This window comes from Eschrichtius robustus, chromosome 4, assembly GCF_028021215.1.
Source record: "Eschrichtius robustus isolate mEscRob2 chromosome 4, mEscRob2.pri, whole genome shotgun sequence".
NCBI lineage: Eukaryota > Metazoa > Chordata > Mammalia > Artiodactyla > Eschrichtiidae > Eschrichtius > Eschrichtius robustus.
Window position 1 is genome coordinate 6,681,880 of NC_090827.1, and position 15,934 is coordinate 6,697,813.

Sequence of the window (15,934 nt, forward strand, 5' to 3'; positions counted from 1 at the left end):
GGGTCCCAAAGACCAACTTCGATAGTAGGGGCTGTACTTCATACTGCTAACCTTCCTATTCTGTGCTTCCCTTAAAAAAGAGAGGTCCTCTGGGATCCTGGACTCACTCCTCCGCAAACATCTTTGAGGAAGTCAAGACAATCAGCTTCAGGAGGAGAGTGCTGTGAACTTGGACATGGACCACTGCCCAGATCCTATTGCAGGGAAAGACTTGAAATTGCTCCAGCACATGGTGTGTCAGGAGTTAGCCTCAGTGGCAGAGAACTGCACAGTCCAAGGACATGATATTCCCGGGGTGGGCCACCTCCAGTGACGGATCATAAAGGAGCTCTGAAGGCCTGGCCATCCCCCTCACTGCGAGATATCAGCTCGTCACAACAGTACATACTCCAGAAACCCCTGTGGGATCAGCTGAGGCTGCATTGTACCTGCGCCCGTTTGACTTCTCCCTCTGCCCAGTGTCGTTTCCTCCAAGTCTGCTGTACCACGGAGGCCTTTATAATACGGTTTCTATTTCCAGTGTCTATTTTCCACATTTCTAATAATATTTCTTATAATTCTTATAATTTCCTCTTTTTTGTAGTCATTTTATATGCAAAAGCCTGAGACTGTCACTTAGTAAAAGCCAAGTATCAGAATTTGAGTTCCTCTGTCTTAGCCCGAACTAAGATATAGTCTGTGACTTAACTAGAAAACAAAAAATAAAATAAATTAGGCAACTTCTACTGAAAAAAATCTGACCATACCAATTGATGGAAAAAATGTTTTGAAGTATGGTTGATTTACTATATTATATTAGTTTCAGGTGTACAACATGGTGATTCAATATTTTTATAGATTGTACCCCATTTAACGTTTTATAAAATATCACCCATATTCCTTGTGCTGTACAATATATCCTTGTATCTCACTTATTTTATGCAGAGAAGCTTGTACCTCTCAATCCTCTGCTCCTGTCTTAGCCCTCCCCATTCCCCTCTCCCCACTGGTAACTGCTAGTTTGTTCTCTATATCTGTGAATCTGGGAAAATCTCATTATTTTTTTCTGAAACTCCAGCTCTCATTCTAAGAATAAAGAAATCAATACAGTATTCCTCTGGTAGGGATTTTGATTCCCCTGGGCAATATATTTCACTTGTAGTAAATGCAAGAAATTATTCAAAGGCAGCTAGAGTTGAATTACCCTCTTGGGAAATCACAATTTCTGATTTTTTACGATCTGTCTATTGTATTTCTGTGTGACTGTATTGCATGTACTGTTACATGCCTCTTAGAGTTTTTCTGAAAGGCAAATTTAAGGTAATTAGATTGCCATTCCAGCTTTGCTTTTGATTCTGGGTTATTTTCTTTTTAATTTATCTTGTAATAACACTAGCATTTCTCAAATGGCTACAGTTAAATCTTTACATGTATTTCTTGTTTTCTTCTTCTTGCAAGCATAGTAAAGCACATACATGCTTTATATATAAATTAAGTAGTTTCCACAGTTCTAAATTGAATGATGATTCATTCATTCTGTTACAACCAAATTTTATGAATGCCTACTAGGTCTCAGACTCTTGGTTATGTGTCAGGGACATAAAGTTGAATAAGAGATGGTTATTCCTTTTAGGAATTATTTCCAAAGAAAACATAGTATGAATGATTTCTTAAATAGGCTTTATTCCTCTGTCACCAGAGTCTTAAATTCAGTTTGTTAGTATGATGGACAAGGTTGTGAGTCTCCAAAAATTCACATGCCAAAGCCCTAATCTTCAATGTGACTCTATTTGGTCATAGGGCATTTAAAGAGGCAATTAAGGTTAAATGAGCTCATAAGTCTGGGGCCCTAATCCAGTAGGACTGGTGTCCTTATAAGAAGAGAAAGAGGCACCTGCAGTGCATGCACACAGAGAAAAAGGCCATGAGAAGACTCAGAGAAGGGGACCATCTGTAAGCCAGGGAAAGAGGCCTTAGGAGAAACCAAACCTGCCAACACCTTGACGGTGGACTTCCAGTCTCCGAAACTGTGAAAACAATAAATTTCTGTTGTCTAAGCCACCCAGTCTGTGGTATTTTGTTATGGCAACCTAGCAGACTAATACAGTCAGATATTCCTTTCTGGCCAATTGACCAGGAATTCACTCTTGTGAATTGCAACGATACGTGGTCACTTCACCTCTAAGAACATCCTTCTTTTAAAGCATTAAAAATAAAACCTCAGCCACAATATTTTAACTGAACATTCCTTTTCTCCAGAGCGCCCCTCTCCAGCACAGGCAGCCATGGGCAGGGGAAGGGGCAGGTCCTTTCTTTGGCTCCACCTCCTCCACCTGAGCTTCCCCTCTTCCTCCTCCACTTGCCCTGATTCTTCTGACTCTTCTTGGGTTGGGAACAGAAGAAGGGCAATGACACAAGGACTAAGGGTGGTACTTCCCTTCCCGTGATATCCCAGTCATCAGGGCCCTCTTTCCTGGTATCATAAGAGGTGGTATTGGCTGGCTGCTCAGAGACACTCGGAAACTGCCCTGGGAACCTCCCACTCCCCAGTCACTGCCCCTGACATGTGCTTATCTCTAAAGAGGCCAGGATGGACTTTTCATATCAACCATACCTTTTTGTTTGCTTGAGTGCTCTACTATCTTAACTGCAAGTAATTACAGCGGCTTTTTCTCCAGTAAAGTAAAATTAGAATGCATTCTTTCCCTTGATCCACAAGAAGCAATTGTATATCTACTATCCAGCCTAAGAAATATATATATACATACATATATAAGGTATATAAATATATGCATACATAAAACACCATAACTTCTGAAGCCTCCTACACAGCCCTGTCCGGTTCCATTCTCCTGTCTCTCTCCAGAAGGAACATCTGTCTTGACTTTGTGTTTATAATTTTCTTGATTTTTCAGTATAGTTGTATCATCTGTTGTTACCTATGTATGCAACCTCAAATAATAGATTGTTTAATGGTCTGTTCTTAAGCTTTATTTAAGTGGAATGAAATGTGTGCATTTTTCTTGCCTCTTTTACTCAATAGTGCATTAAGGAAACTCAAATATGTTGAACCTGTAGATCTAGTTAGTTGACTTTCCTGGTGCCCCATACTCTATCACAGACTATCACACAAATTTTTGATCTATTCTAGTGTTGACAGACTATTGCCCTTTCCCCATTTGTTGTTTCAACGAACAATGTAGGCATGTACAACTGTGTGCGTCGTGACTCTTGCTGAACCACAGGGAATGTGTCACCAGCTTCAGGAGGCGATGGGCCATTTGCTTTCTGAACTACTTACTCATAATGCTTAAGTTTACTATTGGGTTGTTTTTCTTTACCTCGTTAATATACAGAAGTTTTTTATATATTTGGGACACCAACCATTTGTCAGTTGTACGTGAAGCAAATATCATTCACTTTGAAGCCTGTCATTTCACTCCTTTTATGGTGTCTTTTGATGGAAGCTCTGTTTTAATGAGCTCATTTATGAATCTTAGCTTTTATGGTTTATACTTTTGTGCATTAAGAATAATTGGTTTTTCTTTGTTACTCAATGCACAATAATTACTGTCATTATTCTCTTTTTGGTGCTTAAATTATCAAATTTGTCAGGTGGAGACCACTGCCAGATGGGTCTTGTGTCATGTTTTATATTACCTCATTTACTTTTGGGCTCTTTCTGGAACAAGTTGTCTCAGACACACTGTGTGCTTTCCTGTCTCAGGCCTGGAATCAGCCAATTCTCTAAGTCCTAGTTCCTTTTTAGGAGCAATTATACTGTACTTAGGAACCAAGATCTGGGTAATGGCTATGCTAACTACCACCAAGGTGTCCTTTTAGGCCTTTATTAGTGAAGAAAAAAAAATTATAAAATATATATTTTAACAAGCATAAGACCTCATTAATATTTCCAATTCAAAATCAAAATCAGAGAGGGTTTTCTTTCTTATATTCTTTTAAACTCATATATCCTTTTTCCTACTGTGAAAAATTCTAGTTCCTAATAACATCAATACATTAGCTTATTTGACAGTATTCTATAATATATACAAAGGACTCTCAAAATTACATTACCAACATTGATATTAACAATAAATCCATAAGTACTCCATAAGTAATGTTTAACATATTTCTTGCAGTACTTTTGTCCTGAGACTATATCTTACTAAGGATGTGCAGTCAGAGCAGTTTTTTTCAAACATGACCAAAAATAATCGTTTTCTCCACATGGTTGTGCTATCAATGTAATATGCATATACACTGGTTTGTATTTCATTTTAGGAGTGACTTTCACCCTTTTTTTTTTTTTTTTTTTAATAACTTTACTTATTTATTTATTTATTTTTGGCTGCGTTGGGTCTTCGTTGCTGTGCGCGAGCTTTCTCTCTAGTTGCGGTGAGCGGGGGCTACTCTTTGCTGCCGTGCTCGGGCTTCTCATTGCGGTAGTTTCTCTTTGTTGCCGAGCTGAGCTCTAGGCTCACAGGCTCAGTAGTTGTGGCCCACGGGCTTAGTTGCTCCACGGCATGTGGGATCTTCCCAGACCAGGGCTCGAACCCATGTTCCCTGCATTGGCAAGCGGATTCTTAACCACTGCGCCACCAGGGAAGTCCCTCATCCTTTCTGGATACAAATTTATCTTTGAATGTGTAATATTCAAGAGTGAAAATTGCTTAATGCTTGTTTGGGAAAACACTGAGTTGTTCCAATACCGTTTACATAATTAAGCATGATGAAAACTTGTCTTTGCTTATACACAGTATCATCAACAGGAAACCTTACCCAGCTGAACCTACTGGAGTAAGAATCCATAAAAGCAGACAAACATACAGCTGACACATCCACCTGCCGCTTCAGCTGACAGCATGCTGCAAGCCCCGTTCATCCACATCTGCTGTGACAACTTTCCTCCAACCGTCCCTCCCCATCTCACAATAATTCACATGCTGCAACCCCTCTGAGGGCCACTTTCACTTGCAAACTTTAGGTCTGTTTCATGATACAGTGCCATGTTTATTGGAATATTTATGTATTTCTTAAACATTTAACAAGTGTATAACTGTGTTACCACTTTTACTGTATTCCTACCTTTTTTTCTTAATATGTAACTAATGAAGCTTTTGAGTATTGTGCCTCTAACCTTGAAACAGAGCAGGATCTTGTGGGGCTCCTTGGTACATATCCTTTCCGTGTACCCCATTTCCTGTTTGTAGGAAATAGTCTTCATTCAGCCTCCTTGACCTTCCCTGAGTTCCAAAGGGCAGATCAAACAGTTGCTTATCAGGGAAGGGAGGGGATGCAGAGACAAGGGAGAAGCAGCCAAGAAACAATAGTGCAGCCTTGGGGCAGGGTGTGTTCTTCCTCAAGGAATAGACATAACAAAATACCTTTGAGTTCTTCTGCAGGGACTAAGGCCCCCATCCAGGTAGAGGATGGTAACTTCATGCTGAGCACCAGATTCCTGGAGCACCGCCCTGTTACCTCACCACCAACCAATCAGAAAAAAGCCACACACCCTGCAGCCCACACCTCAAATTTTGCCTATAAAGACTTCTCCCCCAGAACCATCAGGGAGTTTGGGTTTTTGAGCATGAGTTGCCCATTCTCCTTCCTTAGCCCTGCAATAATCTTTCTCTGCTCCAAACTCCAGTGTTTCGGTTTGCTTGGCCTCAATGGGCGTGGGGCACACAAACCTGTGTTCAGTAACAACCTCATATTTCCCGCAAGCCCTGTGGGATTTATTATGCAGTTTGGTATAATACAGTGATTTTTTTGGAATGCATACGACTTATTATAGCAGAACTAACAGGAACACAGGCTCTCATTCCCATCCCCTTTACTCATTCCTATCAACCTCTTGTAGGTAACATTTTCAGTAGGTCCTGGTCTAGATTCTGGTTTATCCTTCCAGTGTTTCCTTTTGAGAAATGAGCAATTAATAACTAGATAGTGGATAGATGGATAGATATTCTTATTTCCCCTTCTGTCTTACCAAAACTCAGTTGCACTGCTCCTTGAATTTTTTTCACTTAACAATGTGTCATGAACATCACTACCTATAAGATCATAGAGATTTTTCTCTCCCTTTTTCACAGCTTCACAGAATTCCAACGTGAGGTTGTACCACAGGCCATTGAACCAACCTCCTGTTGATGAATATTTGTACTATTAATCATTTGTTATTCTAATTAATGCTGCAATAAGTAATTTTGTACACATGTCATTTTGTATTTGTGGAGGTAAATCTTCAAGGTAAATGTAGAGAAGTGTGATTTTTGTGATCAAAAATAAAAGTATGTGCAATGTTGTTGGTTATTCATTTTGCATCAGTACCAGTAAAATATGGGAGTGCCTGTTTCTTCATAATCTTGCCCTCACAGTGGTTTGACAAGCCATTTTTGTTTGCCAATATTATATATGAGTATATAACCAACATGTTAATCTACATATGGATCTTTACATTTTTTTAAATCTATTTTTATGTCTCATGTGTTGTAAAGTACTCCTTGGGCAGGTTTTGCCACTGTTTAAGCTATTCCTAAGTACTTTGTCCTTCTGTCATTATTGTAAATGCAATCTACTCATATATTTTATTGGTTATTATTAATGCATACAAAGACTATTGCATTTTGTATGTTAATTTTGTATCTTGCTCCCTTGCTGTATTTTCTTATTGTTTGTATAAGCTTTAACATTGATCCTGTTGAGTTTTTCAGGTACAGTATCAGGTTAATTACAAATTACTCTTCTGTTCCAATTTCCAGACATGAAACTGTTGTCTCTTGTCACTTTGTATTGACCAATACTCTAATAAATGGCAAAGAGTAATAGAGAAAGTAGATATTCCTTTCTTATTCCTGATTTTAGAAGAAGTGCCTTTGTTTTTTTCCCATTGGTTTAGCATTGAGATTGAGGTTGTTTAGCTTTGAGATTGAAGCATATCAAGTAAGGAATTATCCATCAGTTCCTATAAATATGTGTTACTGTCAGGAATAGGGATTGAATTTTGTTGAAGAGTTCTTCCGCAACTGTGGAGATGATCATGTGATTTTTCTCCTTAGATGTCTTAATAGGATGAATTGTATTAATGTAATTCTTAATATTGAATCATTCGTATACTCCTGGAATAGACCCTACTTAATTGTGATATATATTTTTAAAAATATGCTGATGGATTTTCTTTTCTAATTGTATTTGCCAGGCTTCAGCCAGAGAAAGAGATGCGTGTGCATGTGTGTGTGTGTGTGGGTGTGTATACATACACATACATACATATATATACCTACGCATACATATGTATGTATACCTAGATAGAGATGGATGAAAAGATAGATAAATATATAAATAGATATATAGAGAAAGATTTATTACAAGGAATTGACTCGTACAATTATGGGGGTTGGCGAAGCAAGTCCACTGTACAGCACAGCCAGTCAGGAAGAGGAAATCCTAACCAGACTGGCAGGCTGGACCCTCAGGGCCTGAGCTGTGGGGAGCCTCTGAGCACAGGGAAGGCCTGATCCCTCTTTCACAAAACTCTACTGCTTAGATCAGACCAGGCTGACAGAGTCTTCCTTTTTATTACCTTAAAATCACCTGAGTAGGGATTTAAATCACAGATGAAAATTCCTTTCACAGCAACACCTAGACTAGGTGGATTGGATAACTGGTAAAAGTGTTTCACCATAGCCAATCCTAGTAAGGTTCATATTTTTGTTCTAAGGGCAACATTTATACAAATAACTTTCTTTGATGTTCATAGTATTTTTTTTCCTTGATTTGGCTTCTCCTCTCCTTTGACTACCAACTATTCTCTGCAGAGCCATCAAAGAGGGTATTCTACTCTCTCTATTCTTTCTCTTGTTTCTCCTTTCAAGTTCTTACTTGTGTTATTTTGCTTTGTCATAATCCATAACATTTGCATACTATATTTCCACCCATACCCCTACCTTTGTTTTAATCTTAGATCTGCTATTAAATGTATTCAGTTCTCCTGGGCCAATTTCCCCAATCATTTTGGGGGCCAATTTCCCCAATCATTTTGGGGGTTAATGAAGTTTGTCCTTTAATAGATTCCTCACAAATGGTTTATATGTGCAACAATTCTTAAATTTTATTTACCTGTTTGCAATTTACATTGTCTTTCTGTAGTCTTGAACCATCAAAAAGAGCTTGGCCAGATTTAAAATCCTTGGCTCCTACTTACTTTCTTTGGATTTCTAGAAAACTTTGCTCCACTGTTGCTTTGCTTTGTATGTTGCTAACAAGAAGTTTCAGCCAAACAGATTTTTTTTTTTCCCGTGAAGAAATCTGATATTTTTTTTCTTAGATGCCCAGAGAATATTAATAACTTTTTATCATCAAAAATAGTTAAAAGTAAAATAAATTATATCCTATCTGGGGCTCATTTGTAAATGTCACAAAGGATAAATTCTGTTTTATTTCCTAGTGAGCAGTCTCCCATGCACTTCCTTAGGTTCTTAAAATTTTATTAATTATGCATAATTAAAAATCAATTGAGAGCTCTAACACATTTTCACTTACATTGTTAAGTTTGAATTTTTTTAATCTTAATACCAGTCTGATACGGCTATTTGTTTATGTTGGTAAAAACCTAGTCTTTGGGCTTCTATACCCTTTAACTAAAATTAAAATGAAAGCTGAACAGCTTTTGCCCCCTAATTGAGTTTTTAATCTCATCCTAAAGAATTGTCTGGAAGCCATTATGCTTGGAATATAAATACTCCTAAATGAATAAGATTCCAACAGTCAACTATGATTGTGAGCCTTGAATTAACCATGCTAATGAAACATCCAGCCTTTTTCAAAAGCATAAAAGTTTCCAAGAGATTAGCCTGCATTTTTTTTCTCTTTTAATTATTTCCATTTATGACTAAAGGGCTGGCTAAAGAACTAGCAGGATGTAAAGGAAAATTTTTATTTTAAAAGTAAATCAAAGCCCTCTTGCTTATTGAACTAAGCTTTGAGGCAAAATAAGCCACTATCTGGTAATTGCCAAAGGAAGAGCAGGGGAAAAATAATAAATCTTGAAATTAGGAAGGTTTTGAAACATTTGATTAATGAAGTTCTTTTAAGCAGAATAATTTAAATGTATGCAGCTTACATGAGTATTACTCACTTATACGTACCATCAGTAGGAAAGATGAGAGCTATTTGAAGACATATCCATATATCTTCAATGTTATAAACTCATTAATGTGAATGCTACCTTAGTGTACTTCTTACTCCCAATTTTGAATTCTTATTTTAGAAGGTTTGGTAGATAAGGATGAGTTATTAATTTCAGCAAACAGAATGAAAATAGACATTGCTCACTGACCTTAAAGTAGAAAGTCACTAGCACCACTCTTCCATCTATGCAATTAAAACTGGGGCGATCAAGATGGAGGAGTAGGAGGCCATGGAACTCACCTCTCCCCCAGGAATACATCAAAAATACATCTATGTGTGGAACAATTTTCACTGAAAAATAACTGGAAACTAACAGAAAGGCTCCTATACAATCAAGGCTGTAAAAAGATACACGTAGAATCAGATAATAAGGGAGGTAACAGGTCAGGACTGATAACAGGTCAGGACTTGTGTCCCAGGAAGGGGACTCAGAAGAGAAGTGATATTACATGGATGGAGATCCTCCCCGGGGAGTGAGTGGTTTGAGCCACACATTGGGTGCCCCAGCCCTGGGGTCTGACACCAGGAAGGCAAGACCCCTGGGTTGATTAGGGGGTCAGTGGAACTAATAGGAGGGCTGTGGGAAACTAACAGGAGGGCTGTGGGGCTCTCTGCTCATGAGAAGCACGTACATGCACGCTTATTGTCAGAACAGGGTGGAGAGGGCAGCTTGAAACTGCAGTTGTTTCCTGAAACCACTCCAGCCCTGCTTGCTTCACAATGCAGCTCCACACTGGGGTGAGGGCTGCCACAGCCAAGGCAATTTACCAACATAGGTGGTCCAGAGACTCCAAGAGGCAAGAGAGGAAGTTACTAAAGCCTCTACAGTGCAGGCATCTCAGAAGGCACTAACAGGAGTGCCCTTTGATTTCAAATTGGACTGATTCTGGAGTCTTTTGTTGGAGGGTGAGCTTATTTCTAAGTTACAGTATCAGGGAGATTAAGTGACAGTTGTAAATAAGGAATATGTTGACTACATAACCCAACAAAGGCTAAAAGATATTGGACTTGAATCAACATTACCGGTGCTAAGAGGGTCAATAGCTGTTTGTTGTGACAGTGTCAATAATGGAGAAGCCCTCAATTTACCAAATAATTTTCAGGAATTTAAGAGAGGTGGTGGGACCTTTAACTATGTGTGAGGCAATAGCCCATCCCCTTTTTGTAAGCCCGTTTGTGACTATTTGTATGGTTTTTTGGGTTTTTTTATTTTAGTATAGTTGATTTACAATGTTTTAGATGTACATCAAAATGATACAGTTTTATATGTGTATTATTTTTTCAGATTATTTTCTATTATAGTTTATTACAAGATATTGAATATATTTCCCTGTGTTGTACAATAGATCCTTGTTGTTTATGTATTTTACATATAGTAGTGTATATCTGTTAATCCCAAACTCCCAATTTATCCCTTCCCCATTTTCCCTTTCGGTAACCATAAGTTTGTTTTCTAGATCTGTGAGTCTATTTGTTTTGTAAATAAGTTCATTTGTATCTTTTATTTTTTGATTCCACATATCAGTGACATCCTATAATATTTTTCTTTCTCTGTCAGACTTACTTTACTTACTATTTTATGATAATCTCTAGATCCATCCATGTTGCTGCAAATGGCATTATTTCACTCTTTTTTATTGCTGAGTAATATTCCACTGTGTGTGTGTGTGTGTGTGTGTGTGTGTGTGTATATATATATATATATATATATATACACACACACACACACACACAACACATCTTCTTTATCCATTCATCTGTTGATGGACATTTAGGTTGCTACCATGTCTTGGTTATTGTAAATAGTGCTGCTATAAGCAGTGGAGTGCATGTATCTTTTTGAATTAGAGGTTTTGTCTTTTCCAGATATATGCTCAGGAGTGGGATTGCTGGATTACATGGTAACTATATTTTTGTTCTCTAAGGAACATCCATACTGATCTCCATAGTGGCTACACCAATTTACATCCCCACCAACAATGTAGGAGGGTTTCCTTTTCTTCACACCCTCTCCAGCATTTACTATTTGCAGATTTTTTGATGATGGCCATTCTGATCGGTGTCAGGTGATACCTCATTGTACTTCTGATTTACATTTCTCTAATAATTAGTGATGTTGAGCATCTTTTCATGTGTTTATTGGTCATCTGTATGTTTTCTTTGGGGAAATGTGTATTTAAGTCTTCTACCCAATTTTTTGAGTTGGTTTTTTTTTTTTTTCTATATTGAGCTGTATAACCTGTTTGTATATTTTGGAGGTAATCCCTTGTTAGTCTCATAGTATGCAAATATTTTCTCTTTCATTTTTTTTATGATTTCTTTTACTGTGCAAAAGCTTTTAAATTTAGGGCTTCCCTGGTGGCGCAGTGGTTGAGAGTCCGCCTGCCAATGCGGGGTAACACAGGTTCGGGCCTTGATTCGGGAGGATCCCATATGCCGTGGGGCAAATGGGCCCATGTGCCATGGCTGCTGAGCCTGCACTCTAGAGCCTGCAAGCCACAACTGCTGAGGCCCGTGCACTTGGAGCCCAAGCTCTGCGGCGAGAGGGCCCACCGCAGTTAGGGGCCCGCGCACTGCAGCAGGGAGTGGCTCCCGCTTGTCGTGGCTGGAGGGAACCCACTAGCAGCGGCAAAGACCCAACACAGCCAAAAAATAAATAAATTTAATTAATTAATTAATTAAAAGCTTTTAAATTTAATTAGGTTTCTCTTGTTTATTTTTGCTTTTGTTTTCATTACTCTAGGAGACAGACCAAAAAAAATAGTGCTGTGATTTATGTCAAAGAGTGTTCTGCCTATATTTTCCTCTAGGAGTTTTATACTACCCAGTCTTTCATTTAGGTCTTAAATCCATTTGGAGTTTATATTTGTATATGGTGTTAGAGAATGTTCTAATTTTGTTCTTTCACATGTAGATGTTTAGTTTTCCCAGCATCATTTATTAAAGAGATCGTCTTTTCTCCACTGTATATTCTTGTCTCCTTTGTCATAGATTAGTTGACCAGAAGTGTGTGGGTTTATTTCTGGGCTTTCTATCTTGTTCCATTGATCTGTCTGTTTTTGTTCCAGTACCATATTGTTTTGATTATTGTAGTTTGTATTATAGTCTGAAGTCAAGGAGTGTGATTCCTCCAGCTCCATTCTTCTTTATCAAGATTGTTTTTACTATGCGAGGAATAATTCCATCGAATTTTTTACTTATGCAATCATGAAGGAATTGATAAATTAAAATTTCTAAATACACCAGTCTTTAGCATAAACGGGTTATGTGATACCTTAAATGTATTATAAAAAGCTAGTGTCAGTAATATTAATATGGTGAAAAACAAATATGTATGTATGGAAAAGGAAATGTATTTTATAACTAGAACTTCTAAGGTACTATCCAATGTTTCATAGAAACACATTAATTACTCTACTTCAATCTTACAATAATGGGATACATGAAAAATTAGTATGAGAAAGTTTAGTTATCAATATAGAACCTGAACAATCATACTTTATTCCTTCCTACTTGACTTTCTTTTTTTTTTAATTACTTAATTAATTTATTTTGTTTTGGCTGCATTGGGTCTTTGTTGCTGCATGCGCGCTTTCTCTAGTTGTGGTAAGTGGGGGCTACTCTTCGTTGCAGTACATGGGCTTCTCATTGTGGTGCCTTCTCTTGTTGTGGAGCATGGGCTCTAGGCACGTGGGCTTCAGTAGTTATCACACATGGGCTTGGTAGTTGTGGCTCACAGGCTCTAGAGTGCAGGCTCAGTAGTTGTGGTGCATGGGCTTAGTTGCTCCATGGCATGTGGGATCTTCCCAGACCAGGGCTCAAACCCATGTCCTCTGCATTGGCAGGAGGATTCTTAACCACTGCACCACCAGGGAAGTCCCTTTTCTACTTGACTTTCAACATTAACATTTTATTATGCAGCAACGTCAAATGTCACATAATTTGCATATACTTGAAGAAATTAACAAGTTATATTTTATATTTACTTGTACCTGGCTCAACAAACTAACCTTGAAACATCTCAGAATAATCCTTGTTAATTTTTATCAAACAATTATCAAGCACTTATTAGCATGCTAGAGATGACATATTAAGGCTTTATAGAAATGTAATTCTGTTGATATTCAAGAAGTACTCTTTTCATAGCAATAAATTTGAACAAAATTGTAAATTGTAAATTGCCCTTCTTATAAAATGAGGTTTGTTTAATTTTACTTTTTATGTTAACATTGATTGATAGGTGTGATTGGCTATATATGTATTTTTTTAAGTAAGTGGGATACCCAAAAGCATTTGACAAAGGGAATCATTCTGAACTAAGGTGACCAGTGGAGAAGAAAATTTATTAAGAATCTAGAGAAGGTTGTGTGCATTTATATGATTATAAACTCCCTTCATCTATGATTCAGTGGCTTCTAACAAGTAATTTATTACTTTTTTATGAGGGTACTCTTCCTGCTCTTTGGTGTGTGCAGAATATCTGCTCATTTCATCACAATGAATGGACAGACCATCTTCTCACTTGCTTCCAGAGTTGGAGTCTACTGGACTCACTAACCAGCTGTTTTAAATGCCTTGGAACACTTTCCTAAAAGCATAATTTTCTCTGAACACTATTTTCCTCCTTTCATATTTTCTTGTGCACAGGGCCAGATACCTCATATTCTGGATTTTCAAAGGTAGCCCTAATTTCAGTTTTATTCTTTTCTGTAAATATCACTTTTGTAGTGCACAAATGAATGTTATTTGAATTTATACCTTTTTTGTGAAATTTTAGCTAAATGTGTAAATCAAATTACCCCTTATCACATTATTTACTCTACTTTTAATTCTCAAACATGTTCACTGTGTCCATAGAATAGTCATTTTCTGAGGAATAAAGTATGCAATCAACTGCTTAACAGACTAGGGTTTGCAGTCAGTTATCAGTTCTTCCTGTGTAAAGTAGAACTCATCACGTTATAGAGTGAAAATAGAATTAGACATGGAATACAGTATGTCTATTTTGGAGAATGTCAATAAACATAGAACAATAATATTAGGAAATACCAAATGCTTGTCATCTGCCAACCACTTTATTTGCATTATCTCATTTTCATCCCTCTCAGTAGCCCTCTGACCTGAGTAATATTTGTATCATCAAACTACAAGTGAGGTGATGGAGGAATGGGGACTCAGTCACATGTTCAGGTCTGGTGAGCAGTAAATGGGGTGAAGGTTCAAACTGAGACTGTCCATCTGCAGAGCTTGGGTTCTTAACACTTGGCTGTCAATCACAGTTTCATGAGAAATTTTACAAACGTGATTTCATTTTGCCCACACAACAATCACATTACACAGGTATTTACTCCATGACAAGTAAAACTCAGTGTTGTTTTGCCAGACATCACCCAATTAGTAAGAGTCTATGGTAGAAACTGAAACAAAGACCTCAAATATCAAATTCAGTATCTTTTCTTCCACACCAAAGTATCGTCTCCACTTAGTGCCTACTGGGCAGTCAACACAGAAATGACATATTGATTTGTTTTTGAAAAATAACTATAGTTTGGATTTTTATAGTTAACAAAAGCGCATATATAACACACACCTTCATCCTTTGAGGCAGGAAGCATGATTTCTAACCCTTTAATTCCTTCACCCACTTAAAGCAAATCAACATTTAAAATACCAGTTCTAAAATCCTTTCCTACTTAAGATTCCTATGGAGGGACGTGGGCTCTTCCTGTTTACCCTTTGAAAACTTGAGGCCTGATAAGTGAATTAATAAAAAGAATAGGTCATAAATTAAAATGACTAAGAATCTATAGGAAAGAAAAAATTCCTCTAGTAAAGACAAATATATAGTAAAGGCTGAGGATCAATCACTTAAATAAGCTAGTACAAAGATTTAAACACACAAAAAAACCACAAAATCAACTATTCCTACAATAATCAGTAAAGGGATAAAGATGAAGATGTAAAATATAATATCAAAAACACAAAATGTGAGTGAGGAGAGTAAAAAGTGTATCTCTTTTAGAATGTGACTGAATTTAAAGGACTACATGTTTAGAAGAAATAGATACAGTTATAGGTCAACATAAATGAACCCACAGTAACCACAATCAAAAACCTACAATAGCTGCACAAAAACTAAAGAGAAAGGAACACAAACATACCACTGAATAAAATCATCAAACCGTAAAGGAAGAAATTAAAAGAAAAAGTGAACATAGAAGAACTACTAAACAACTGAAAAACAAGTAACAAAATGGCGATAAGTACACACCTATCATGAATTACTTTAAATGTCAATGAACTAAATGCTCCAGTCAAAAGACATAAGGTGGCTGATTGGATTAAACAACAAGACCCATCTATATGCTGCTTAAAAGAGACTCACTTCAGAGCTAAAGACAAACATAGGCTGAAAGTGAGGGGATGGAGAATGATGTTTCATGCAAATGGAAATAATAAGAAAGCAGGGGTAGCAATACTCATATCAGACAAAATGGAGTTTAAAACAAAGTGTATGGACTTCCCTGGTGGTGCAGTGGTTAAGAATCCACCTGCCAATGTGGGGAACATAGCTTCGAGCCCTGGTCCGGGAAGATTTCACATGTTGAGGAGGAACTAAGCCCGTGCACCGCAACTACTGAGCCTGTGCTCTAGAGCCAGTGAGTCACAACTTCTGAGCCTGTGTCACAACTACTGAAACCCACACACATAGAGCCTGTGCTCTGCAACAAGAGAAGCCACCACAATGAGAAGCCCATGCACT